This window comes from Triticum dicoccoides, chromosome 1A (genome assembly GCF_002162155.2).
Source record: "Triticum dicoccoides isolate Atlit2015 ecotype Zavitan chromosome 1A, WEW_v2.0, whole genome shotgun sequence".
NCBI lineage: Eukaryota > Viridiplantae > Streptophyta > Magnoliopsida > Poales > Poaceae > Triticum > Triticum dicoccoides.
Genome location: NC_041380.1, coordinates 6,868,061 through 6,879,628, shown reverse-complemented (window position 1 = coordinate 6,879,628; position 11,568 = coordinate 6,868,061). Strand labels below are relative to the sequence as shown.

Below are 11,568 nucleotides of genomic sequence, written 5' to 3'. Positions count from 1 at the left end.
TTCTCAGTAGTTGAGTTAACATCTTATTTTTACAGACATGGATGTTTATATTTGATATACTAATGGATGCCAAAAAACATGTTGGTACACAGTGGCAGGAGGCCCAAATGATTATTTGGGCATTGGGGTCATCTGGGCCAGATGCTGGCCGACAGCCAATGAATGTGCATGTATGTCGGCAGCTCCTTGATTGCTTTACACATCGTGCTGTCTTTAAAGAGTGAACGATGTGACCCGCTCAGCAAAAGCAAGTGACACTGTGACAGAGTCTCTCTCCCCCACTATTATCTCTTCTTCCGAACCCCATTCGTTTACACACTCACTCATTCCCTGTCCGAGCTCCGATCTCTCACTCTGCAACAACCACTAGCAGACCGCCGCTTCGGCGCGGGCTGGTGGTGCTGCTTCCACGCCCGGCGCTGTCTGCCCTGCCCTCTACGCCGCGCTTGCGACGACCGCCGCCACCAGGTACGAGGTGCCTTGTCTCACGTGACCCGGCAGGTCCTCTGTTCTTTCCGCCGTGCTCGTGCCACCATCACTCATGGATTGCTAGCTTCATGTAGAACTCTGAAATATACCACTGGCCAAGAAATGGCGGTGGAGGTGGACTAGATCTGGCTCCTTTTTTCCACGTGACAAAATCCAAGTTCAGAGTTGCTTTTCTTCCTTCTGCGAGAAGATCCATGGAAGATCTTGCCATGCAAATCCGCAACCTAACGCTGGCATTCACTCGTGGGTTGCTAGCTTCATGTAGAATCCTTCTTCCAGTTTTTTTCTTCTTCTTTCCCGTTCCTCATGCACAGAGATATAAATACACACAGTAGTCGAAACCTGGCATTATGTGGCTTTGGCACTTGAGTTTAGTCGAAATCTGTGATGTAGTAGGTTCAAACTTGGTCGGATCTAGTTGATTCAAACTTGTGCAAAAAAATTATGTCTGAAAGTTAAACTTCTCCATGTTGAAAACTGTATTGTGGGGGCTGAAATCTTCAAAATCTGGTTTGAATTGAAATCTTCCCATTTTGGAAATCCACAATTTTTATTTTTATTGTCGAAACAGAGATAAAGACATCCGATGAACAAGCTGACGGAGCCCGGAGGTAGCAATCCTGTTGCAACTCCCAGTTGATTATCAACCAAAACATCAGAGAGCTCTTTCGATTCGGCAAGGCAAGAAGTATGGAGGTCGTGACCGGGGCGATGAGCACCCTTCTGCCCATGCTCGGCGACCTGCTCAAGGAGGAGTACAACCTGCAGAAGAGCACCAGGGGTGAGATCAAGTTCCTCAAAGCAGAGCTGGAGAGCATGGAGGCTGCCCTCATCAAGATCTCAGAGGCACCCTTGGATCAGCCGCCTGACATCCAGGTCAAGCTCTGGGCGAGGGACGTCAGGACCTGTCCTATGAGATCAAAGATGGCATCGACAAATTCCGAGTGCACCTTGAGTGCCGGCAACAAAAGAAGCCACACAGCTTTATGGGTTTCATCCACAGAAGCATGGACATGCTGACAAAGGGCAAGATCCGACACAAAATAGGCATGAACATCAAAGACATCAAGAGCCACATCAAGGAGGTCAGTGAGAGGCGTGAAAGATACAAGGTTGACAGCGTTGTGTCCAAGCCTACAGGCACAAGTACTGATACCCTTCGCCAATTAGCCTTGTTCAAAAAGGCGACAGAGCTTATTGGCACCAAAGAGAAGAGCCTTGACATAGTTAGGATGCTGACGGAGGGAGAAGAGGTGTTCAAGAAACAGCTGAAGATGATCTCTATTGTTGGCTTTGGAGGCTTAGGGAAGACGACTATTGCTAACGTGGTGTATGAGAAGCTTCGTGGGGACTTCGATTGTCGTGCTTTTGTTTCCGTCTCTCTTAATCCTGACATGAAGAAGCTTTTCAAGAGTTTGCTCCATCAACTTGGCAAGGGAAAGTACAATAACATCATGGACGAGTCAGCGTGGAGCGAAACACAACTCATAAATGAGATAAGAGAATTCCTCCGAAACAAGAGGTGTGTACTATCTTTTTTCAGTTGAAGTTTGTGCTTAATGTGTAGACCGGTAGGGGTACTTCCTGCAGTTTTATCTGTTACATACATGTACTTGTATGTTTCTCCTGGTGTCTAGCTTTGATCAGATTGTTGAGCGAATCCCTTTGTACAAAAACAAGATTTGTTGTACAATATATCTAACAAGAACAAATAGATCATGAAAAGTGGAGTCTATCTACTTTAATTCCGCGGCAATGGATCAGGCAGACATATGTCCTATGCGGCGAAGGAAACAACAACAACAGCAACAACAAAGCCTTTAGTCCCAAGCAAGTTGGGGTAGGCTAGAGGTGAAACCCATAAGATCTCGCAACCAACTCATGGCTCTGGCACATGGATAGCAAGCTTCCATGCACCCCTGTCCATAGCTAGCTCTTCGGTGATACCCCAATCCTTCAGGTCTCTCTTAACGGACTCCTCCCATGTCAAATTCGGTCTACCCCGCCCTCTCTTGACATTCTCCGCACGCTTTAGCCATCCGCTATGCACTGGAGCTTCTGGAGGCCTGCGCTGGATATGCCCAAACCATCTCAGACGATGTTGGACAAGCTTCTCTTCAATTGGTGCTACCCCAACTCTATCTCGTATATCATCATTCCGGACTCGATCCTTCCTCGTGTGGTCACACATCCATCTCAACATACGCATCTCCGCCACACCTAACTGTTGAACATGTCGCCTTTTAGTCGGCCAACACTCAGCGCCATACAACATTGCGGGTCGAACCGCCGTCCTGTAGAACTTGCCTTTTAGCTTTTGTGGCACTCTCTTGTCACAGAGAATGCCAGAAGCTTGGCGCCACTTCATCCATCCGGCTTTGATCCGATGGTTCACATCTTCATCAATACCCCCATCCTCCTGCAGCATTGACCCCAAATACCGAAAGGTGTCCTTCCGAGGTACCACCTGACCATCAAGGCTAACCTCCTCCTCCTCACACCTAGTAGTACTGAAACCGCACATCATGTACTCGGTTTTAGTCCTACTAAGCCTAAACCCTTTCGATTCCAAGGTTTGTCTCCATAACTCTAACTTCCTATTTACCCCCGCCCGACTATCGTCAACTAGCACCACATCATCCGCAAAGAGCATACACCATGGGATATCTCCTTGTATATCCCTTGTGACCTCATCCATCACCAATGCAAAAAGATAAGGGCTCAAAGCTGACCCCTGATGCAGTCCTATCTTAATCGGGAAGTCATCAGTGTCGACATCACTTGTTCGAACACTTGTCACAACATTATCGTACATGTCCTTGATGAGGGTAATGTACTTTGCTGGGACTTTTTGTTTCTCCAAGGCCCACCACATGACATTCCACGGTATCTTATCATAGGCCTTCTCCAAGTCAATGAACACCATATGCAAGTCCTTCTTTTGCTCCCTATATCTCTCCATAAGTTGTCGTACCAAGAAATTGCTTCCATGGTCGACCTCCCAGGCATGAAACCAAACTGGTTTTTGGTCACGCTTGTCATTCTTCTTAAGCGGTGCTCAATGACTCTCTCCCATAGCTTCATTGTATGGCTCATCAGCTTAATTCCACGGTAATTATAACAACTCTGAACATCTCCCTTGTTCTTGAAGATTGGTACTAATATACTCCGTCTCCATTCTTCTGGCATCTTGTTTGCCCGAAAAATGAGATTGAAAAGCCTGGTTAGCCATACTATTGCTATGTCCCCGAGACCTTTCCACACCTCAATGGGGATACAATCCGGGCCCATCGCCTTGCCTCCCTTCATCCTTTTTAAAGCCTCCTTGACCTCAGACTCCTGGATTCGACGCACAAAACGCATGCTGGTCTCATCAAAAGAGTCGTCCAGTTCAATGGTAGAGCTTTCATTCTCCCCATTGAACAGCTTGTCGAAGTACTCCCGCCATCTATGCTTAATCTCCTCGTCCTTCACCAAGAGTTGGCCTGCTCCGTCCTTGATGCATTTGACTTGGCCAATATCCCTCGTCTTCCTCTCTCGGATCTTGGCCATCCTATAGATGTCCCTTTCGCCTTCCTTCGTGCCTAACCGTTGGTAGAGGTCCTCATACGCCCGACCCCTTGCTTCACCAACAGCTCGCTTTGCGGCCTTCTTCGCCATCTTGTACTTCTCTATGTTGTGTGCACTCCTATCCAGGTATAGGCGTCTAAAGCAATCTTTCTTCTCTTTAATCGCCTTCTGGACATCATCATTCCACCACCAGGTATCCTTATCTTCGCTTCTCCTTCCCCTGGACACTCCAAACTCCTCTGAGGCCACCTTACGAATGCAAGTCGCCATCTTCATCCACACATTGTCCGCATCCCCTCCTTCCTCCCAAGGGCCCTCCTTAATGACCCTCTCCTTGAACGCCTGAGCTACCTCCCCCTCGAGCTTCCACCACTTCGTTCTAGTGACTTTAGCCCGCTTATCCCGCTGGACACGAATCCGAAAGCGGAAGTCAGCAACCACCAGCTTATGCTGGGGTACAACACTCTCTCCAGGTATCACCTTACAGTCTAGGCACGCACGCCTATGTTCCCTTCTCGAGAGGATGAAATCAATCTGGCTAGAGTATTGGCCACTACTAAAAGTCACCAGATGTGATTCTCTCTTTCTAAAGAGGGTGTTGGCTACAATCATGTTGTAGGCTAGAGCAAAGCTTAAGACATCGTCTCCTTCTTGATTCCTGATGCCATAGCCAAAGCCCTCATGCGCCCCTTCAAAACCTGTGTTAGATGTACCCACGTGGCCATTGAGGTCTCCTCCTATGAAGAGCTTCTCACCAATCGGTACACTCCTAACCATGTCTTCCAGGCCTTCCCAGAACTCCCTCTTGGTGTTCTCATTGTGGCCTACTTGCGGGGCATACGCGCTGATAACATTGAGAACCAAGTCTTCAACTACCAGCTTGACCAGGATAATCCGATCCCCACGTCTCTTGACGTCTACCACTCCATACTTGAGGCTCTTGTTGATCAAGATGCCTACGCCATTTCTGTTTGCAGCCGTCCCCGTGTACCATAGCTTGAAGCCGGTATCCTCCACCTCCTTCGCCTTCTGTCCTCTCCATTTGGTTTCTTGGACGCAAAGGATATCAACACCTCTCCTCACCGCTGCATCAACTAGCTCCCGAAGCTTCCCTGTCAGAGACCCTACGTTCCAGCTACCTAAGCGAATCCTCCTAGGCTCGGCTAGCTTCCTTACCCTTCGCACTCGTCGAGTCAAATGCGAAGACCCTTGCTCATTTTCCACTACATCCGGGCGCCGATGTAGCGCGCCACTAAGGATGCGACGACCCGATCCTCGCTCACTTGCCACCGTATTCGGATCAAGATACGGCGCGCCACCTGGGGGGTGACGGCCCGGCCCTTGCCCATTTTCCACCACACCCGGGTTCTGATGTGGCGCGTCGCTGAGAGGGTTACGCCCCAACGAAAATCTTTTGGGTTTCATCTCCATAAGAGTGGCTGAGTTTTTACGTTGGCTCGCCAAGCCTATCACAACCCTCCTCCTTTACCCGGGCTTGGGACCGGCTATGTTGAGACAACATAGGCGGAGTTAAAGGGCAGCCCCAGTGCATGTAGCTCCCGCTTGCGCAGGGTCTGGGGAAGGGTCCGACCACTTTGGGTCTATTGTACGCAGTCTTTCCCTACATTTCTGTAAGAGGCTGTTTCCGGGACTTGAACCCGTGACCTCATGGTCACAAGGCAGCAGCTTTACCACTGCGCCAAGGCTCCCCTTCCTATGCGGCGAAGGAAGTGTATGTAAAATCGATCGTCCAAGGCCTGCCAACCTTTACCATGGGCGTATTCAAGATGTCCATTGGTTTCCGTGAGAAGTATGAAAAACTAATAAGAGAATTCTGGTGGGGAGAGGATGAGGGGCACCCAAAGGTCCACTGGATGGCTTGGGATAAGATGACTAAACCAAAAAGGGGTGGGGGAATTGGTTTTAGAGACATGCACATGTTTAACCAAGCCCTGCTAGCTAGACAAGGATGGAGATTGATCCAGAAACCCGAAAGCCTTTGCGCCAAAGTGCTCAAATCCAAATACTACCCTAAGGGTGATCTACTGGACACGGTCTTTGCATCAGACGCATCGCAGACTTGGAGAGGCATTGAATTTGGACTTGAACTCCTCAAGAAAGGCCTCATTTGGCGTGTTGGAAACGGGAAGAGCATTCAGGTTCAGAGAGACCAATGGATACAAAGAAATGAAGGACTTAAAGTGGCAGATCTCATTGGCAGACCGAGGATCAGATGGGTAAATCAACTCATAAATCCCATCTCTAGGAGCTGGAACCAGGATCTCATCCATCGGATCGTCAGCCCTTTTGACGCCACTGAAATCCTCAAAATTAAAATTCCACAACGGGAGGTAGAAGACTGTGTGGCCTGGCATTACGAAAAAAATGGGATCTTCACTGTACGGAGTGCTTACAAACTTGCCATGATGGACAGAGGAACAGGCCCCCAAACATCTAGCTCATCGGCAAGCGTGGACAATCGGAGCATATGGGACGCCATTTGGAAAGCACGAGTTCCGGAGAGGATAAAAAATTTCGCATGGAGAGTAGCAACAAAAACGCTGGCTACCAAAGCAAATAAGTGCAAACGCACTCTGGCCACAGACAGTGTATGTGACATGTGCGGCGTAACAGAGGAGAGCGAATACCATGCGGTGGTGTCATGTACTAAGAGCAGAGCACTCCGTCAAGAGATGCGAACACATTGGAAGTTACCAAAGGAGAAAGCATTTTGGTATACTGGTCAGGATTGGCTTCAAAGTCTTCTGAATGCTTGTAAAGTAGACGAACGAAACAAAATTTTACTGCTACTATGGCGTGCTTGGTTCCTCCGAGATAATATAATTCATGGGAATGGAAAGGAATCGATATCGAGATCAGCAGCTTTCCTGGTTAAGTATGAACAGGAAGTGAAAGCTTCTCAAGACAAAACTAGTACTGACGTTAGTATCTGCTGTCAGAATCTATTTGAAGAACAGACCCAAGCAGTGTCAGTAGCGATCTCAGATAAATGGGCTCCCCCGCCGCCCGGGGTGGTTAAACTAAATACAGACGCGGCATATGAGGTTTTGTCAGGTCTGAGCGCGGGAGGGGCCATTGCCAGGAATGATCAGGGACTGATATACCTGACGATGGGTTGCAACCTTGGACAGTGCGAAACAGTGGAGGAAGCTGAAAGCCTTGCGCTACTGCATGGCCTCCGGGAGTTGGCCAAATACTTCAACGGTGCGCTCCAGGTTGAGGTGGATTGTCAAACACTAGCAAGATCGCTGGCCCCGGGTTCTACGAACAAGTCTCGCCTATTCCCAATCATGGCAGATATCACCACAGTACTCAACGGATTCAGATCATACAGTATTGGATGGGTCAAGAGAAGCCAGAACAAGGCCGCCGACTGGCTGGCTGTCCAAGCTAGGAAAGCGGGTGACTTTCTCCAGCTGGGTTCAGGCCCTGAGGACCTCAAGGAGATCCTTCTTAATGACTGTAACTAGCTGGTTTTGACCCAGTTGGGTTATCCTCAAAAAAAAAAATTCTGCTAGAAAGAAAAAGGACAATAAATTTGGAAGTTAAATGCACTAATTTTGTAATCAAAACTACATGGTCCCTAAGCGAACATTTATAATATAATAATTTTAGAGTAATCAAATAATACTTGCGGTATATCATGTACTTTCTTAGATATTTCTACCTATTGGAGTCTTATATCTAAATAAAGAGAAAAGTCCACATTTCAACCCTCAACTAACCACGGCGTTTGATTGTCAACCCTCAACTCTAAAACCGGTCGGATTTCAACCCTGAACTTGTCACACTGTCCACTTTACCCCCCTTGACTCGGTTTGAGGCTAGTCAAGTGGTTTTGACCCGGTCAAAGCTGACTGGGCCCAGAAATTTTTCAAATTCAGCCACTATTCGGTCAAAATTTTGAACCGAAAAAAAGTGCCCAGAAAATTCTGAAATTTTTACACAACAACACTCATATGATGTTTAGATACCTGGGAAATTTTCAACTTTAATGAATTTATAGATTGAGAGAATCATCCATTTTTTAGATTTACACGTGGCATGCTGACTGGGCTGCCCAGTCAGCTTTGACCGGGTCAAAACCACTTGACTAGCCTCAAACCGAGTCAAGGGGGGTAAAGTGGACAGTGTGACAAGTTCAGAGTTGAAATCCGACCGGTTTTAGAGTTGAGGGTTGACAATCAAACGCCGTGGTTAGTTGAGGGCTGAAATGTGGAGTTTTCTCCTAAATAAATAGGTGTAGGTTCAATATTTGCAGTACAATTGTAATGCTCACCCTTAATACTGCAGATATATCTACACTAACCACGCAACACCAATGCTATTGTACTATTATCCTAACATCCATGGCAAGCAACTGAGAATATCATAATATTATGACGAGTATATCTCTAAACTAGTGAGTGGATTCCACGAAGTTGCCTCCAGTACTCCAGGGTAGGCGCCACATGAAACCCTAGCCTCTTATCATCCGCCTGATTTGCTTGAACCATAGGTCTAAATTCTTTGCTTTGACCAGGTTTGAATGAACTACTAAGTCTGATCATCCAAACTAGGACTAGATCAAATTCTATTTTCTACCGTTTATGTTTTCGGTTTACAAATTTCTACTTAATCCCATAACCCTGCAATTTAGGGTTACGTTATTTACTAGCCTCAGTTTCCTGATTTTTACTTGTATACAATAGCTTTACTAATACACGGGTTTTGGTAATACCTTGCAGGTACTTCATTGTCATTGATGACTTATGGAATAAATCTGTGTGGAGAAGTATTAGATGTGCTCTGATTGAGAATGAATGTGATAGCAGAGTAATCACAACAACTCGCATTATGGATGTTGCTAAAGAAGTTGGTGGTGTTTATCAGCTTAAACCTCTTTCTAGCAGTGACTCAAGACTATTATTCTATCAAATAATATTTGGAATTGGCGACAAGCGTCCTCCTATTCAGTTGGCTGAAGTAAGTGAGAACATTTTAAGGAAATGTGGCGGAGTACCATTAGCTATCATTACACTGGCTAGTATGTTGGCTAGTAAAAAGGAACATGAAAATACATATACGTATTGGTACAAGGTGTACCAATCTATGGGTTCTGGGCTAGAAAATAATCCTGACCTTATGGAGATGAGGAGGATACTATATGTCAGTTACTATGACCTACCTCCAAATCTGAAGACTTGTTTTCTGTATCTAAGTTTGTATCCAGAGGATTATAATATTGAAACCAAACAGTTGATATGGAAATGGATAGGCGAAGGATTCATTCATGAGGAGCAAGGGAAGAGCTTGTATGAAGTAGGAGAGGATTACATTGCTGAGCTCATTAACAAAAGCTTGGTCCAACCAAGGCATATCAATATTGCTAATAAGGCGAGCTCTGTCCATGTACATGACATGGTGCTTGACCTTATCACTTCGTTGTCAAATGAGGAGAACTTTCTCGCAACATTGGGTGGTCCGCAGACCAGGTCAGTGCCAAGTAAGATCCGTCGACTGTCTCTCCAAACCAGTAATGAAGAGGATGTCCAGCCAATGCCAACCATGAGCAGCTTGTCCCATGTGAGGTCACTTACTGTGTTCAGTAAAGACCTCAGTTTGCTGTCGGCACTTTCATGTTTTCTTGTCCTGCGTGCATTGGATTTAAGTGGTTGTACTGAAGTGGGTAATCATCATTTGAAGGATATTTGCAATTTGTTTCATCTGAGGTATCTGAGTCTAAAAGGGACATCTATCACTGAGATCCCGAAAGAGATGAACAATCTACAACTTCTGCAACTGCTAGACATAAGGTCCACCAAAATGAAAAAAATTCCATCAAGCTTTGTTCAGCTAAGACAACTGGTTTTCGTTGACATGGGTAATAGGATGGTCTCAACATTGCTTCTAAAAGCAATGTCCACCTTGCCCTCCCTCTCTTCCCTTGCAATTGGATTAACTAAACTGATAGAGGAAGACCTCCAGATACTTGGGAGCATACCGTCTCTGAGTGACCTCTCTATACGTATAGTGTATTGGGGAAAAGTAAGAGAGAAAAGGATAGTCATTGACAAGGGTTGTCCCTTCCGGTCTCTGACAAGTTTCAGCATCAAGAGTAGCGGCTTCATTGATTTCATGTTTGCACAAGGAACCTTGCAAAAGCTCCAAATCCTGGAGTTAGAATTTTATGTTGAGGGAATAAAAGACCAATTTGGTGATTTGAAGTTTGGGCTGGAGAACCTCTCTTCACTTGAGCATGTCTATGTGCTTGATTGTGGTGGTGGTACTAAGGGTGAGCTGATCGGTGCAATTGAGAAAGAGCTTGATATTAATCCTAACGAGCCCACACTGACGGCGAAGGTAACTCCAAGCTGATTCACCCTTGCAAGCAGCATGCTTAGTAGTTAAATACGTTAGTAACTTAATTAGAGTTACTTCCTGGAACTGTGCGTGATGTGTGTGTCCGTACGATGACCCAATCCCTCTCCACACAGCCGCCCCCACCACAGCCGCCATCTGCTAGCACAAAGGTGAGCGGCAGGGACATGCGCCGTCGCGTGGGCCCCACCTTGACGTCCAGACCGCCCAAGTGCAGCCGTTGCCCATCCTTTGCGCGGCCAACATCCGTTGTACGCCACAAAACATTTGTTACACCCTCCGTTCCATAATTTGTCCTGGTTTTAATTCAAATTTTGAACTAAAACCACGACAACAATTATGGAACAGAGGGAATAATATAATGCTCTATTATAATTTATGTAAGTTGTGTTGTTGAACTTTCGTATAGCATACGGCCTCCACCCAAAAATAAGTGTCGCTGATTTTATACAAAGTTATTACAAATGTTTTTGGTCATTTTACCAATTTATTAATCAATATGGAGCGAGGGAAAACGAGAATTCTGCATAATTGAATATAGTAAAATCTGAAAATATAGACACACTAAAAACACTAGACATGTTTCTTGCTGATATTTCCTCTTTTATTTCACAGATGATCCTCGGGTCTACCAAAGGTTACTGGCTTGAATTTTTTATGAAGGAACATTGTATGGCACCAAATCCTCTCAATGAATTGCATTCAGTTTAAGTGAATAATTGTGTATTATTTCATAGTTTTGATAAGAGTGGTAGCTATATAGTAAATTCCTGATTAAGATGCTGTAAATGCTTGGATTGTGAACTACCGTGTAGGAAAATATCGCAAATTTCGGTACAAAATGACGTAAAACTAAGGGTTTGTAGATTAAGTTATTCTACTCATAGCGTGACTGTTGCATGGATTAGTGCAGAATTCAAAATGATTATTCATAAGAACTTCAATGCTTCTGACAAATTTAAAAAATGACAGAGATGAACTAGACATCAAAAGATACCACTTAATTCATTTGTACGGGAGCTAACTAATGCGTTGTTTGGTGGGTGCAGGTTCCGAAGAGCTGTCCATAGAAGAGGAATAACCTGAGTTGAGGTGCTTCCCAGGAAACGATTCTGGCGGCCGGCATAC

General features: G+C 45.8%; 1 pseudogene; it reads left to right on the top strand.

The window, feature by feature from the left end:
• Positions 1-293: 293 nt before the first annotated feature.
• LOC119357927 lies at positions 294-11,564 on the top strand (annotated as a pseudogene).
• The last annotated feature ends 4 nt before the right edge of the window (positions 11,565-11,568 follow it).